The sequence below is a fragment of the Pleuronectes platessa genome, unplaced genomic scaffold, assembly GCF_947347685.1.
Source record: "Pleuronectes platessa unplaced genomic scaffold, fPlePla1.1 scaffold_32, whole genome shotgun sequence".
NCBI lineage: Eukaryota > Metazoa > Chordata > Actinopteri > Pleuronectiformes > Pleuronectidae > Pleuronectes > Pleuronectes platessa.
This window is the reverse complement of record NW_026518905.1, coordinates 825,523-837,381: the sequence shown is the minus strand read 5'-3', so window position 1 is coordinate 837,381 and position 11,859 is coordinate 825,523.

Genomic DNA, 11,859 nt, shown 5'->3' with positions numbered 1-11,859 from the left:
TTTGATTTTTATTTATTTGCGCACCAGGATGTGCGCTGCAGGATGTGCGCCCCACATAATTTGCGCCCCACAGGATGTGTAAGCAAGGTTTTTTATTAGTTATATTTAAATATTTTTTTTTGTAAAAATGTTTTAATATTATTTTTATTTATGTGCGCAGCTGGAAGTGCGCCGCACAGAATTTGCGCCCCACAGGATGTGCAAGCACATTTTTTTTATTAATTTGATTTAAAAAAAAAAAATTGTAAATTTTTTTTAATTTGATTTTTATTTATTTGCGCACCAGGATGTGCGCTGCAGGATGTGCGCCCCACATAATTTGCGCCCCACAGGATGTGTAAGCAAGGTTTTTTATTAGTTATATTTAAATATTTTTTTTTGTAAAAATGTTTTAATATAATTTTTTTTAGTGCGCAGCAGGATGTGCGCCGCAGGATGTGCGCCCCACAGAATTTGCGCCCCACAGGATGTGCAAGGACAGTTTTTTATTAATTTGATTTAAATATTTTTTTTGTAAAAATGTTTTAATATTATTTTTATTTATGTGCGCAGCAGGATGTGCGCCCCACAGAATTTGCGCCCCACAGGATGTGCAAGCACAGTTTTTTTATTAATTTGATTTAAAAAAAAAAAAATTGTAAATTGTTTTTAATATTATTTTTAGTTATGTGCGCAGCAGGATGTGCGCCGCAGGATGTGCGCCCCACAGAATTTGCGCCCCACAGGATGTGCAAGGACAGTTTTTTTATTAATTTGATTTAAATATTTTTTTTGTAAAAATGTTTTAATATTATTTTTATTTATGTGCGCAGCAGGATGTGCGCCGCAGGATGTGCGCCCCTCAGAATTTGCGCCCCACAGGATGTGCAAGCACAGTTTTTTTATTAATTTGATTTAAATATTTTTTTTTGTAAAAATGTTTTAATATTATTTTTATTTATGTGCGCAGCAGGATGTGCGCCGCAGGATGTGCGCCCCACATAATTTGCGCCCCACAGGATGTGCAAGCACAGTTTTTTTATTAATTTGATTTAAATATTTTTTTTTGTAAAAGTGTTTTAATATTATTTTTATTCATGTGCGCAGCAGGATGTGCGCAGCAGGATGTGCGCCACACAGGATGTGCAAGGACAGTTTTTTTATTAATTTGATTTAAAAAAAAAAATTGTTAATTTTTTTTAATTTTATTTTTATTTATTTGCGCAGCAGGATGTGCGCCCCACATAATTTGCGCCCCACAGGATGTGCAAGCAAGGTTTTTTATTAGTTATATTTAAATATTTTTTTTTGTAAAAATGTTTTAATATTATTTTTATTTATGTGCGCAGCAGGATGTGCGCCGCAGGATGTGCGCCCCACAGAATTTGCGCCCCACAGGATGTGCAAGCACAGTTTTTTTATTAATTTGATTTAAATATTTTTATTTGTAAAAATGTTTTAATATTATTTTTATTTATGTGCACAGCAGGATGTGCGCCGCAGGATGTGCGCCCCACAGAATTTGCGCCCCACAGGATGTGCAAGGACAGTTTTTTTATTAATTTGATTTAAAAAAAAAAATTGTAATTTGTTTTTAATATTATTTTTATTTATGTGCGCAGCAGGATGTGCGCCGCAGGATGTGCGCCCCACAGAATTTGCGCCCCACAGGATGTGCAAGCACAGTTTTTTTATTAATTTGATTTAAATATTTTTTTTGTAAAAATGTTTTAATATTATTTTTATTTATGTGCGCAGCAGGATGTGCGCCGCAGGATGTGCACCCCACAGAATTTGCGCTCCACAGGATGTGCAAGCACAGTTTTTTTATTAGTTATATTTAAATATTTTTTTTTGTAAAAATGTTTTAATATTATTTTTATTTATGTGCGCAGCAGGATGTGCGCCGCAGGATGTGCGCCCCACAGAATTTGCGCCCCACAGGATGTGCAAGCACAGTTTTTTTATTAATTTGATTTAAAAAAAAAAAAATTGTAAATTGTTTTTAATATTATTTTTAGTTATGTGCGCAGCAGGATGTGCGCCGCAGGATGTGCGCCCCACAGAATTTGCGCCCCACAGGATGTGCAAGCACATTTTTTTTATTAATTTGATTTAAAAAGAAAAAATTGTAAATTTGTTTTAATTTTATTTTTATTCATTTGCACAGCAGGATGTGCGCCCCACATAATTTGCGCCCCACAGGATGTGCAAGCACAGTTTTTTTATTAATTTGATTTAAATATTTTTTTTTGTAAAAGTGTTTTAATATTATTTTTATTCATGTGCGCAGCAGGATGTGCGCAGCAGGATGTGCGCCACACAGGATGTGCAAGGACAGTTTTTTTATTAATTTGATTTAAAAAAAAAAATTGTTAATTTTTTTTAATTTTATTTTTATTTATTTGCGCAGCAGGATGTGCGCCCCACATAATTTGCGCCCCACAGGATGTGCAAGCAAGGTTTTTTATTAGTTATATTTAAATATTTTTTTTTGTAAAAATGTTTTAATATTATTTTTATTTATGTGCACAGCAGGATGTGCGCCGCAGGATGTGCGCCCCACAGAATTTGCGCCCCACAGGATGTGCAAGCACAGTTTTTTTATTAATTTGATTTAAATATTTTTATTTGTAAAAATGTTTTAATATTATTTTTATTTATGTGCACAGCAGGATGTGCGCCGCAGGATGTGCGCCCCACAGAATTTGCGCCCCACAGGATGTGCAAGGACAGTTTTTTTATTAATTTGATTTAAAAAAAAAAATTGTAATTTTTTTTAATATTATTTTTATTTATGTGCGCAGCAGGATGTGCGCCGCAGGATGTGCGCCCCACAGAATTTGCGCCCCACAGGATGTGCAAGCACAGTTTTTTTATTAATTTGATTTAAATATTTTTTTTTGTAAAAATGTTTTAATATTATTTTTATTTATGTGCGCAGCAGGATGTGCGCCCCACAGGATTTGCAAGCACAGTTTTTTTATTAAATATATTTAAATATTTTTTTTTGTAAAAAAGTTTTAATATTATTTTTATTCATGTGCGCAGCAGGATTTGCGCCGCAGGATGTGCGCCCCACATAATTTGCGCCCCACAGGATGTGCAAGCACAGTTTTTTTATTAATTTGATTTAAATATATTTTTTTGTAAAAATGTTTTAATATTATTTTTATTTATGTGCGCAGCAGGATGTGCGCCGCAGGATGTGCGCCCCACATAATCTGCGCCCCACAGGATGTGCAAGCACATTTTTTTTATTAATTTGATTTAAAAAGAAAAAATTGTAAATTTGTTTTAATTTTATTTTTATTCATTTGCACAGCAGGATGTGCGCCCCACATAATTTGCGCCCCACAGGATGTGCAAGCACAGTTTTTTTATTAATTTGATTTAAATAATTTTTTTTGTAAAAGTGTTTTAATATTATTTTTATTCATGTGCGCAGCAGGATGTGCGCAGCAGGATGTGCGCCCCACAGGATGTGCAAGGACAGTTTTTTTATTAATTTGATTTAAAAAAAAAAATTGTTAATTTTTTTTAATTTTATTTTTATTTATTTGCGCAGCAGGATGTGCGCCCCACATAATTTGCGCCCCACAGGATGTGCAAGCAAGGTTTTTTATTAGTTATATTTAAATATTTTTTTTTGTAAAAATGTTTTAATATTATTTTTATTTATGTGCGCAGCAGGATGTGCGCCGCAGGATGTGCGCCCCACAGAATTTGCGCCCCACAGGATGTGCAAGCACAGTTTTTTTATTAATTTGATTTAAATATTTTTTTTTGTAAAAATGTTTTAATATTATTTTTATTTATGTGCGCAGCAGGATGTGCGCCGCAGGATGTGCACCGCAGGATGTGCGCCCCACAGAATTTGCGCCCCACAGGATGTGCAAGGACAGTTTTTTTATTAATTTGATTTAAATATTTTTTTTTGTAAAAATGTTTTAATATTATTTTTATTTATGTGCGCAGCAGGATGTGCGCCCCACAGGATGTGCAAGGACAGTTTTTTTATTAATTTGATTTAAATATTTTTTTTTGTAAAAATGTTTTAATATTATTTTTATTCATGTGCGCAGCAGGATGTGCGCCCCACAGGATGTGCAAGGACAGTTTTTTTATTAATTTGATTTAAAAAAAAAAATTGTAATTTGTTTTTAATATTATTTTAATTTATGTGCGCAGCAGGATGTGCGCCGCAGCATGTGCGCCCCACAGAATTTGCGCCCCACAGGATGTGCAAGCACAGTTTTTTTATTAATTTGATTTAAATATTTTTTTTTGTAAAAATGTTTTAATATTATTTTTATTTATGTGCGCAGCAGGATTTGCGCCGCAGGATGTGCGCCCCACAGAATTTGCGCCCCACAGGATGTGCAAGCACAGTTTTTTTATTAATTTGATTTAAAAAAAAAAAATTGTAATTTGTTTTTAATATTATTTTTATTTATGTGCGCAGCAGGATGTGCGCCCCACATAATTTGCGCCCCACAGGATGTGCAAGCACAGTTTTTTTATTAATTTGATGTATATATTTTTTTTTGTAAAAATGTTTTAATATTATTTTTATTGATGTGCGCCGCAGGATGTGCGCCCCACAGAATTTGCGCCCCACAGGATGTGCAAGCAAGGTTTTTTATTAGTTATATTTAAATTTTTTTTTTTGTAAAAATGTTTTAATATTATTTTTATTTATGTGCGCAGCAGGATGTGCGACGCAGGATGTGCGCCCCACAGGATGTGCAAGCACAGTTTTTTTATTAATTTGATTTAAAAAAAAAAAAAATTGTAAATTGTTTTTAATATTATTTTTATTAATGTGCGCAGCTGGATGTGCGCCCCACAGAATTTGCGCCCCACAGGATGTGCAAGCACAGTTTTTTTATTAATTTGATTTAAATATTTTTTTTGTAAAAATGTTTTAATATTATTTTTATTCATGTGCGCAGCAGGATGTGCGCCGCAGGATGTGCGCCCTACAGAATTTGAGCCCCACAGGATGTGCAAGGACAGTTTTTTTATTAATTTAATTTAAATATTTTTTTTGTAAAAATGTTTTAATATTATTTTTATTCATGTGCGCAGCAGGATGTGCGCCGCAGGATGTGCGCCCCACAGAATTTGCGCCCCACAGGATGTGCAAGCACAGTTTTTTTATTAATTTGATTTTAATACATTTTTTTGTAAAAATGTTTTAATATTATTTTTATTTATGTGCGCAGCAGGATGTGCGCCCCAAAGAATTTGCGCCCCACAGGATGTGCAAGCACAGTTTTTTTATTAATTTGATTTAAATATTTTTTTTTGTAAAAATGTTTTAATATTATTTTTATTTATGTGCGCAGCAGGATGTGCGCCGCAGGATGTGCGCCCCACATAATTTGCGCCCCACAGGATGTTCAAGCACAGTTTTTTTAAGAATTTGATTTAAATATTTTTTTTGTAAAAATGTTTTAATATTATTTTTATTCATGTGCGCAGCAGGATTTCCGCCGCAGGATGTGCGCCCCACATAATTTGCGCCCCACAGAATGTGCAAGCACAGTTTTTTTATTAATTTGATTTAAATATTTTTTTTTGTAAAAATGTTTTAATATTATTTTTATTTATGTGCGCAGCAGGGTGTGCGCCGCAGGATGTGCGCCCCACATAATTTGCGCCCCACAGGATGTGCATGGACAGTTTTTTTATTAATTTGATTTAAAAAAAAAAATTGTAATTTGTTTTTAATATTATTTTTATTCATGTGCGCAGCAGGATGTGCGCCGCAGGATGTGCGCCCCACAGAATTTGCGCCCCACAGGATGTGCAAGCACAGCTTTTTTATTAATTTGATTTAAATATTTTTTTTTGTAAAAATGTTTTAATATTATTTTTATTCATGTGCGCCCCACAGAATTTGCGCCCCACAGGATGTGCAAGGACAGTTTTTTTATTAATTTGATTTAAAAAAAAAAATTGTAATTTGTTTTTAATATTATTTATATTTATGTGCGCAGCAGGATGTGAGCCGCAGGATGTGCGCCCCACAGAATTTGCGCCCCACAGGATGTGCATGGACAGTTTTTTTATTAATTTGATTTAAAAAAAAAATTGTAATTTGTTTTTAATATTATTTTTATTCATGTGCACAGCAGGATGTGCGCCGCAGGATGTGCGCCCCACAGGATGTGCAAGCACAGTTTTTTTATTAATTTGATTTAAATATTTTTTTTTGTAAAAATGTTTTATTTCATTTTTATTTATGTGCGCAGCAGGATGTGCGCCACAGGATGTGCGCCCCAAAGAATTTGCGCCCCACAGGATGTGCAAGCACAGTTTTTTTATTAATTTGATTTAAAAAAAAAAATTGTAGTTTGTTTTTAATATTATTTTTATTTATGTGCGCAGCAGGATGTGCGCCGCAGGATTTGCGGCCCACAGAATTTGCGCCCCACAGAATGTGCAAGCACAGTTTTTCTATTAATTTGACTTAAAATAAAAAAATTGTAATTTGTTTTTAATATTATTTTTATTTATGTGCGCAGCAGGATGTGCGCCGCAGGATTTGCGGCCCACAGAATTTGCGCCCCACAGAATGTGCAAGCACAGTTTTTCTATTAATTTGACTTAAAATAAAAAAATTGTAATTTGTTTTTAATATTATTTTTATTTATGTGCGCAGCAGGATGTGCGCCGCAGGATGTGCGCCCCACAGGATGTGCGCCCCACAGAATTTGCGCCCCACAGGATGTGCAAGCACAGTTTTTGTATTAATTTGATTTAAATATTTTTTTTTGTAAAAATGTTTTAGTATTATTTTTATTCATGTGCGCCCCACAGAATTTGCGCCCCACAGGATGTGCAAGCACAGTTTTTTTATTAATTTGATTTAAATATTTTTTTTTTGTAAAAATGTTTTATTTCATTTTTTTTTATGTGCGCACCAGGATGTGCGCCGCAGGATGTGCGCCCCACAGAATTTGCGCCCCACAGGATGTGCAAGGACAGTTTTTTTTATTAATTTGATTTAAATATTTTATTTGTAAAAATGTTTTAATATTATTTTTATTTATTTGCGCAGCAGGATGTGCGCCGCAGGATGTGTGCCCCACAGAATTTGCGCCCCACAGGATGTGCAAGCAAGGTTTTTTATTAGTTATATTTAAATATTTTTTTTTGTAAAAATGTTTTAATATTATTTTTATTTATGTGCGCATCTGGATGTGCGCCCCACAGAATTTGCGCCCCACAGGATGTGCAAGGACAGTTTTTTTATTAATTTGATTTAAAAAAAAAAATTGTAATTTGTTTTTAATATTATTTTTATTTATGTGCGCAGCTGGATGTGCGCCCCACAGAATTTGCGGCCCACAGGATGTGCAAGGACAGTTTTTTTATTAATTTGATTTAAAAAAAAAAATTGTAATTTGTTTTTAATATTATTTTAATTTATGTGCGCAGCAGGATGTGCGCCGCAGCATGTGCGCCCCACAGAATTTGCGCCCCACAGGATGTGCAAGCACAGTTTTTTTATTAATTTGATTTAAATATTTTTTTTTGTAAAAATGTTTTAATATTATTTTTATTTATGTGCGCAGCAGGATTTGCGCCGCAGGATGTGCGCCCCACAGAATTTGCGCCCCACAGGATGTGCAAGCACAGTTTTTTTATTAATTTGATTTAAAAAAAAAAAATTGTAATTTGTTTTTAATATTATTTTTATTTATGTGCGCAGCAGGATGTGCGCCCCACATAATTTGCGCCCCACAGGATGTGCAAGCACAGTTTTTTTATTAATTTGATGTATATATTTTTTTTTGTAAAAATGTTTTAATATTATTTTTATTGATGTGCGCCGCAGGATGTGCGCCCCACAGAATTTGCGCCCCACAGGATGTGCAAGGACAGTTTTTTTATTAATTTGATTTAAATATTTTTTTTGTAAAAATGTTTTAATATTATTTTTATTTATGTGCGCAGCAGGATGTGCACCGCAGGATGTGCGCCCCACAGGATGTGCAAGCACAGTTTTTTTATTAATTTGATTTAAAAAAAAAAAAAATTGTAAATTGTTTTTAATATTATTTTTATTAATGTGCGCAGCTGGATGTGCGCCCCACAGAATTTGCGCCCCACAGGATGTGCAAGCACAGTTTTTTTATTAATTTGATGTATATATTTTTTTTTGTAAAAATGTTTTAATATTATTTTTATTTATGTGCGCAGCAGGATGTGCGCCGCAGGATGTGCGCAGCAGGATGTGCGCCGCAAGATGTGCGCCCCACAGAATTTGCGCCCCACAGGATGTGCAAGCACAGTTTTTTTATTAATTTGATTTAAATATTGTTTTTTGTAAAAATGTTTTAATATTATTTTTATTTATGTGCGCAGCAGGATGTGCAAGCAGGATGTGCGCCCCACATAATTTGCGCCCCACAGGATGTGCAAGGACAGTTTTTTTATTAATTTGATTTAAATATTTTTTTTGTAAAAATGTTTTAATATTATTTTTATTTATGTACGCAGCAGGATGTGCGCCGCAGGATGTGCGCCCCACAGAATTTGCGCCCCACAGGATGTGCAAGGACAGTTTTTTTATTAATTTGATTTTAAAAAAAAAATTGTAATTTGTTTTTAATATTATTTTTATTTATGTGCGCAGCAGGATGTGCGCCGCAGGATGTGCGCCCCACATAATTGGCGCCCCACAGGATGTGCAAGCACAGTTTGTTTATTAATTTGATTTAAATATTTTTTTTGTAAAAATGTTTTAATATTATTTTTATTTATGTGCGCAGCAGGATGTGCACCGCAGGATGTGCGCCCCACAGGATGTGCAAGCACAGTTTTTTTATTAATTTGATTTAAATATTTTTTTTTGTAAAAAAGTTTTAATATTATTTTTATTTATGTGCGCAGCAGGATGTGCGCAGCAGGATGTGCGCCCCACAGAATTTGCGCCCCACAGGATGTGCAAGCACAGTTTTTTTATTAATTTGATTTAAAAAAAAAAATTGTAAATTTTTTTTAGTTTTATTTTTATTCATTTCCGCAGCAGGATGTGCGCTGCAGGATGTGCGCCCCACATAATTTGCGCCCCACAGGATGTGCAAGCACAGTTTTTTTTATTAATTTGATTTAAATATTTTTTTTTGTAAAAATGTTTTAATATTATTTTTATTTCATCTGCGCAGCAGGATGTGCGCTTCAGGATGTGCGCCCCACATAATTTGCGCCCCACAGGATGAGCAAGCACAGTTTTTTTTATTAATTGTTTTAAATATTTTTTTTTGTAAAGATGTTTTAATTTTATTTTTATTTATTTGCGCAGCAGGATGTGCGCTGCAGGATGTGCGCCCCACATAATTTGCACCCCACAGGATGTGCAAGCACAGTTTTTTTATTAATTTGATTTAAATATTTTTTTTGTAAAAATGTTTTAATATTATTTTTATTCATGTGCGCAGCAGGATGTGCGCCGCAGGATGTGCGCCCTACAGAATTTGCGCCCCACAGGATGTGCAAGGACAGTTTTTTTATTAATTTAATTTAAATATTTTTTTTGTAAAAATGTTTTAATATTATTTTTATTCATGTGCGCAGCAGGATGTGCGCCGCAGGATGTGCGCCCCACAGAATTTGCGCCCCACAGGATGTGCAAGCACAGTTTTTTTATTAATTTGATTTTAATACATTTTTTTGTAAAAATGTTTTAATATTATTTTTATTTATGTGCGCAGCAGGATGTGCGCCCCAAAGAATTTGCGCCCCACAGGATGTGCAAGCACAGTTTTTTTATTAATTTGATTTAAATATTTTTTTTTGTAAAAATGTTTTAATATTATTTTTATTTATGTGCGCAGCAGGATGTGCGCCGCAGGATGTGCGCCCCACATAATTTGCGCCCCACAGGATGTTCAAGCACAGTTTTTTTAAGAATTTGATTTAAATATTTTTTTTGTAAAAATGTTTTAATATTATTTTTATTCATGTGCGCAGCAGGATTTCCGCCGCAGGATGTGCGCCCCACATAATTTGCGCCCCACAGAATGTGCAAGCACAGTTTTTTTATTAATTTGATTTAAATATTTTTTTTTGTAAAAATGTTTTAATATTATTTTTATTTATGTGCGCAGCAGGGTGTGCGCCGCAGGATGTGCGCCCCACAGAATTTGCGCCCCACAGGATGTGCATGGACAGTTTTTTTATTAATTTGATTTAAAAAAAAAAATTGTAATTTGTTTTTAATATTATTTTTATTCATGTGCGCAGCAGGATGTGCGCCGCAGGATGTGCGCCCCACAGAATTTGCGCCCCACAGGATGTGCAAGCACAGCTTTTTTATTAATTTGATTTAAATATTTTTTTTTGTAAAAATGTTTTAATATTATTTTTATTCATGTGCGCCCCACAGAATTTGCGCCCCACAGGATGTGCAAGGACAGTTTTTTTATTAATTTGATTTAAAAAAAAAAATTGTAATTTGTTTTTAATATTATTTATATTTATGTGCGCAGCAGGATGTGAGCCGCAGGATGTGCGCCCCACAGAATTTGCGCCCCACAGGATGTGCATGGACAGTTTTTTTATTAATTTGATTTAAAAAAAAAATTGTAATTTGTTTTTAATATTATTTTTATTCATGTGCACAGCAGGATGTGCGCCGCAGGATGTGCGCCCCACAGGATGTGCAAGCACAGTTTTTTTATTAATTTGATTTAAATATTTTTTTTTGTAAAAATGTTTTATTTCATTTTTATTTATGTGCGCAGCAGGATGTGCGCCACAGGATGTGCGCCCCAAAGAATTTGCGCCCCACAGGATGTGCAAGCACAGTTTTTTTATTAATTTGATTTAAAAAAAAAAATTGTAGTTTGTTTTTAATATTATTTTTATTTATGTGCGCAGCAGGATGTGCGCCGCAGGATTTGCGGCCCACAGAATTTGCGCCCCACAGAATGTGCAAGCACAGTTTTTCTATTAATTTGACTTAAAATAAAAAAATTGTAATTTGTTTTTAATATTATTTTTATTTATGTGCGCAGCAGGATGTGCGCCGCAGGATGTGCGCCCCACAGGATGTGCGCCCCACAGAATTTGCGCCCCACAGGATGTGCAAGCACAGTTTTTGTATTAATTTGATTTAAATATTTTTTTTTGTAAAAATGTTTTAGTATTATTTTTATTCATGTGCGCCCCACAGAATTTGCGCCCCACAGGATGTGCAAGCACAGTTTTTTTATTAATTTGATTTAAATATTTTTTTTTTGTAAAAATGTTTTATTTCATTTTTTTTTATGTGCGCACCAGGATGTGCGCCGCAGGATGTGCGCCCCACAGAATTTGCGCCCCACAGGATGTGCAAGGACAGTTTTTTTTATTAATTTGATTTAAATATTTTATTTGTAAAAATGTTTTAATATTATTTTTATTTATTTGCGCAGCAGGATGTGCGCCGCAGGATGTGCGCCCCACAGAATTTGCGCCCCACAGGATGTGCAAGCAAGGTTTTTTATTAGTTATATTTAAATATTTTTTTTTGTAAAAATGTTTTAATATTATTTTTATTTATGTGCGCATCTGGATGTGCGCCCCACAGAATTTGCGCCCCACAGGATGTGCAAGGACAGTTTTTTTATTAATTTGATTTAAAAAAAAAAATTGTAATTTGTTTTTAATATTATTTTTATTTATGTGCGCAGCTGGATGTGCGCCCCACAGAATTTGCGCCCCACAGGATGTGCAAGGACAGTTTTTTTATTAATTTGATTTAAAAAAAAAAATTGTAATTTGTTTTTAATATTATTTTAATTTATGTGCGCAGCAGGATGTGCGCCGCAGCATGTGCGCCCCACAGAATTTGCGCCCCACAGGATGTGCAAGCACAGTTTT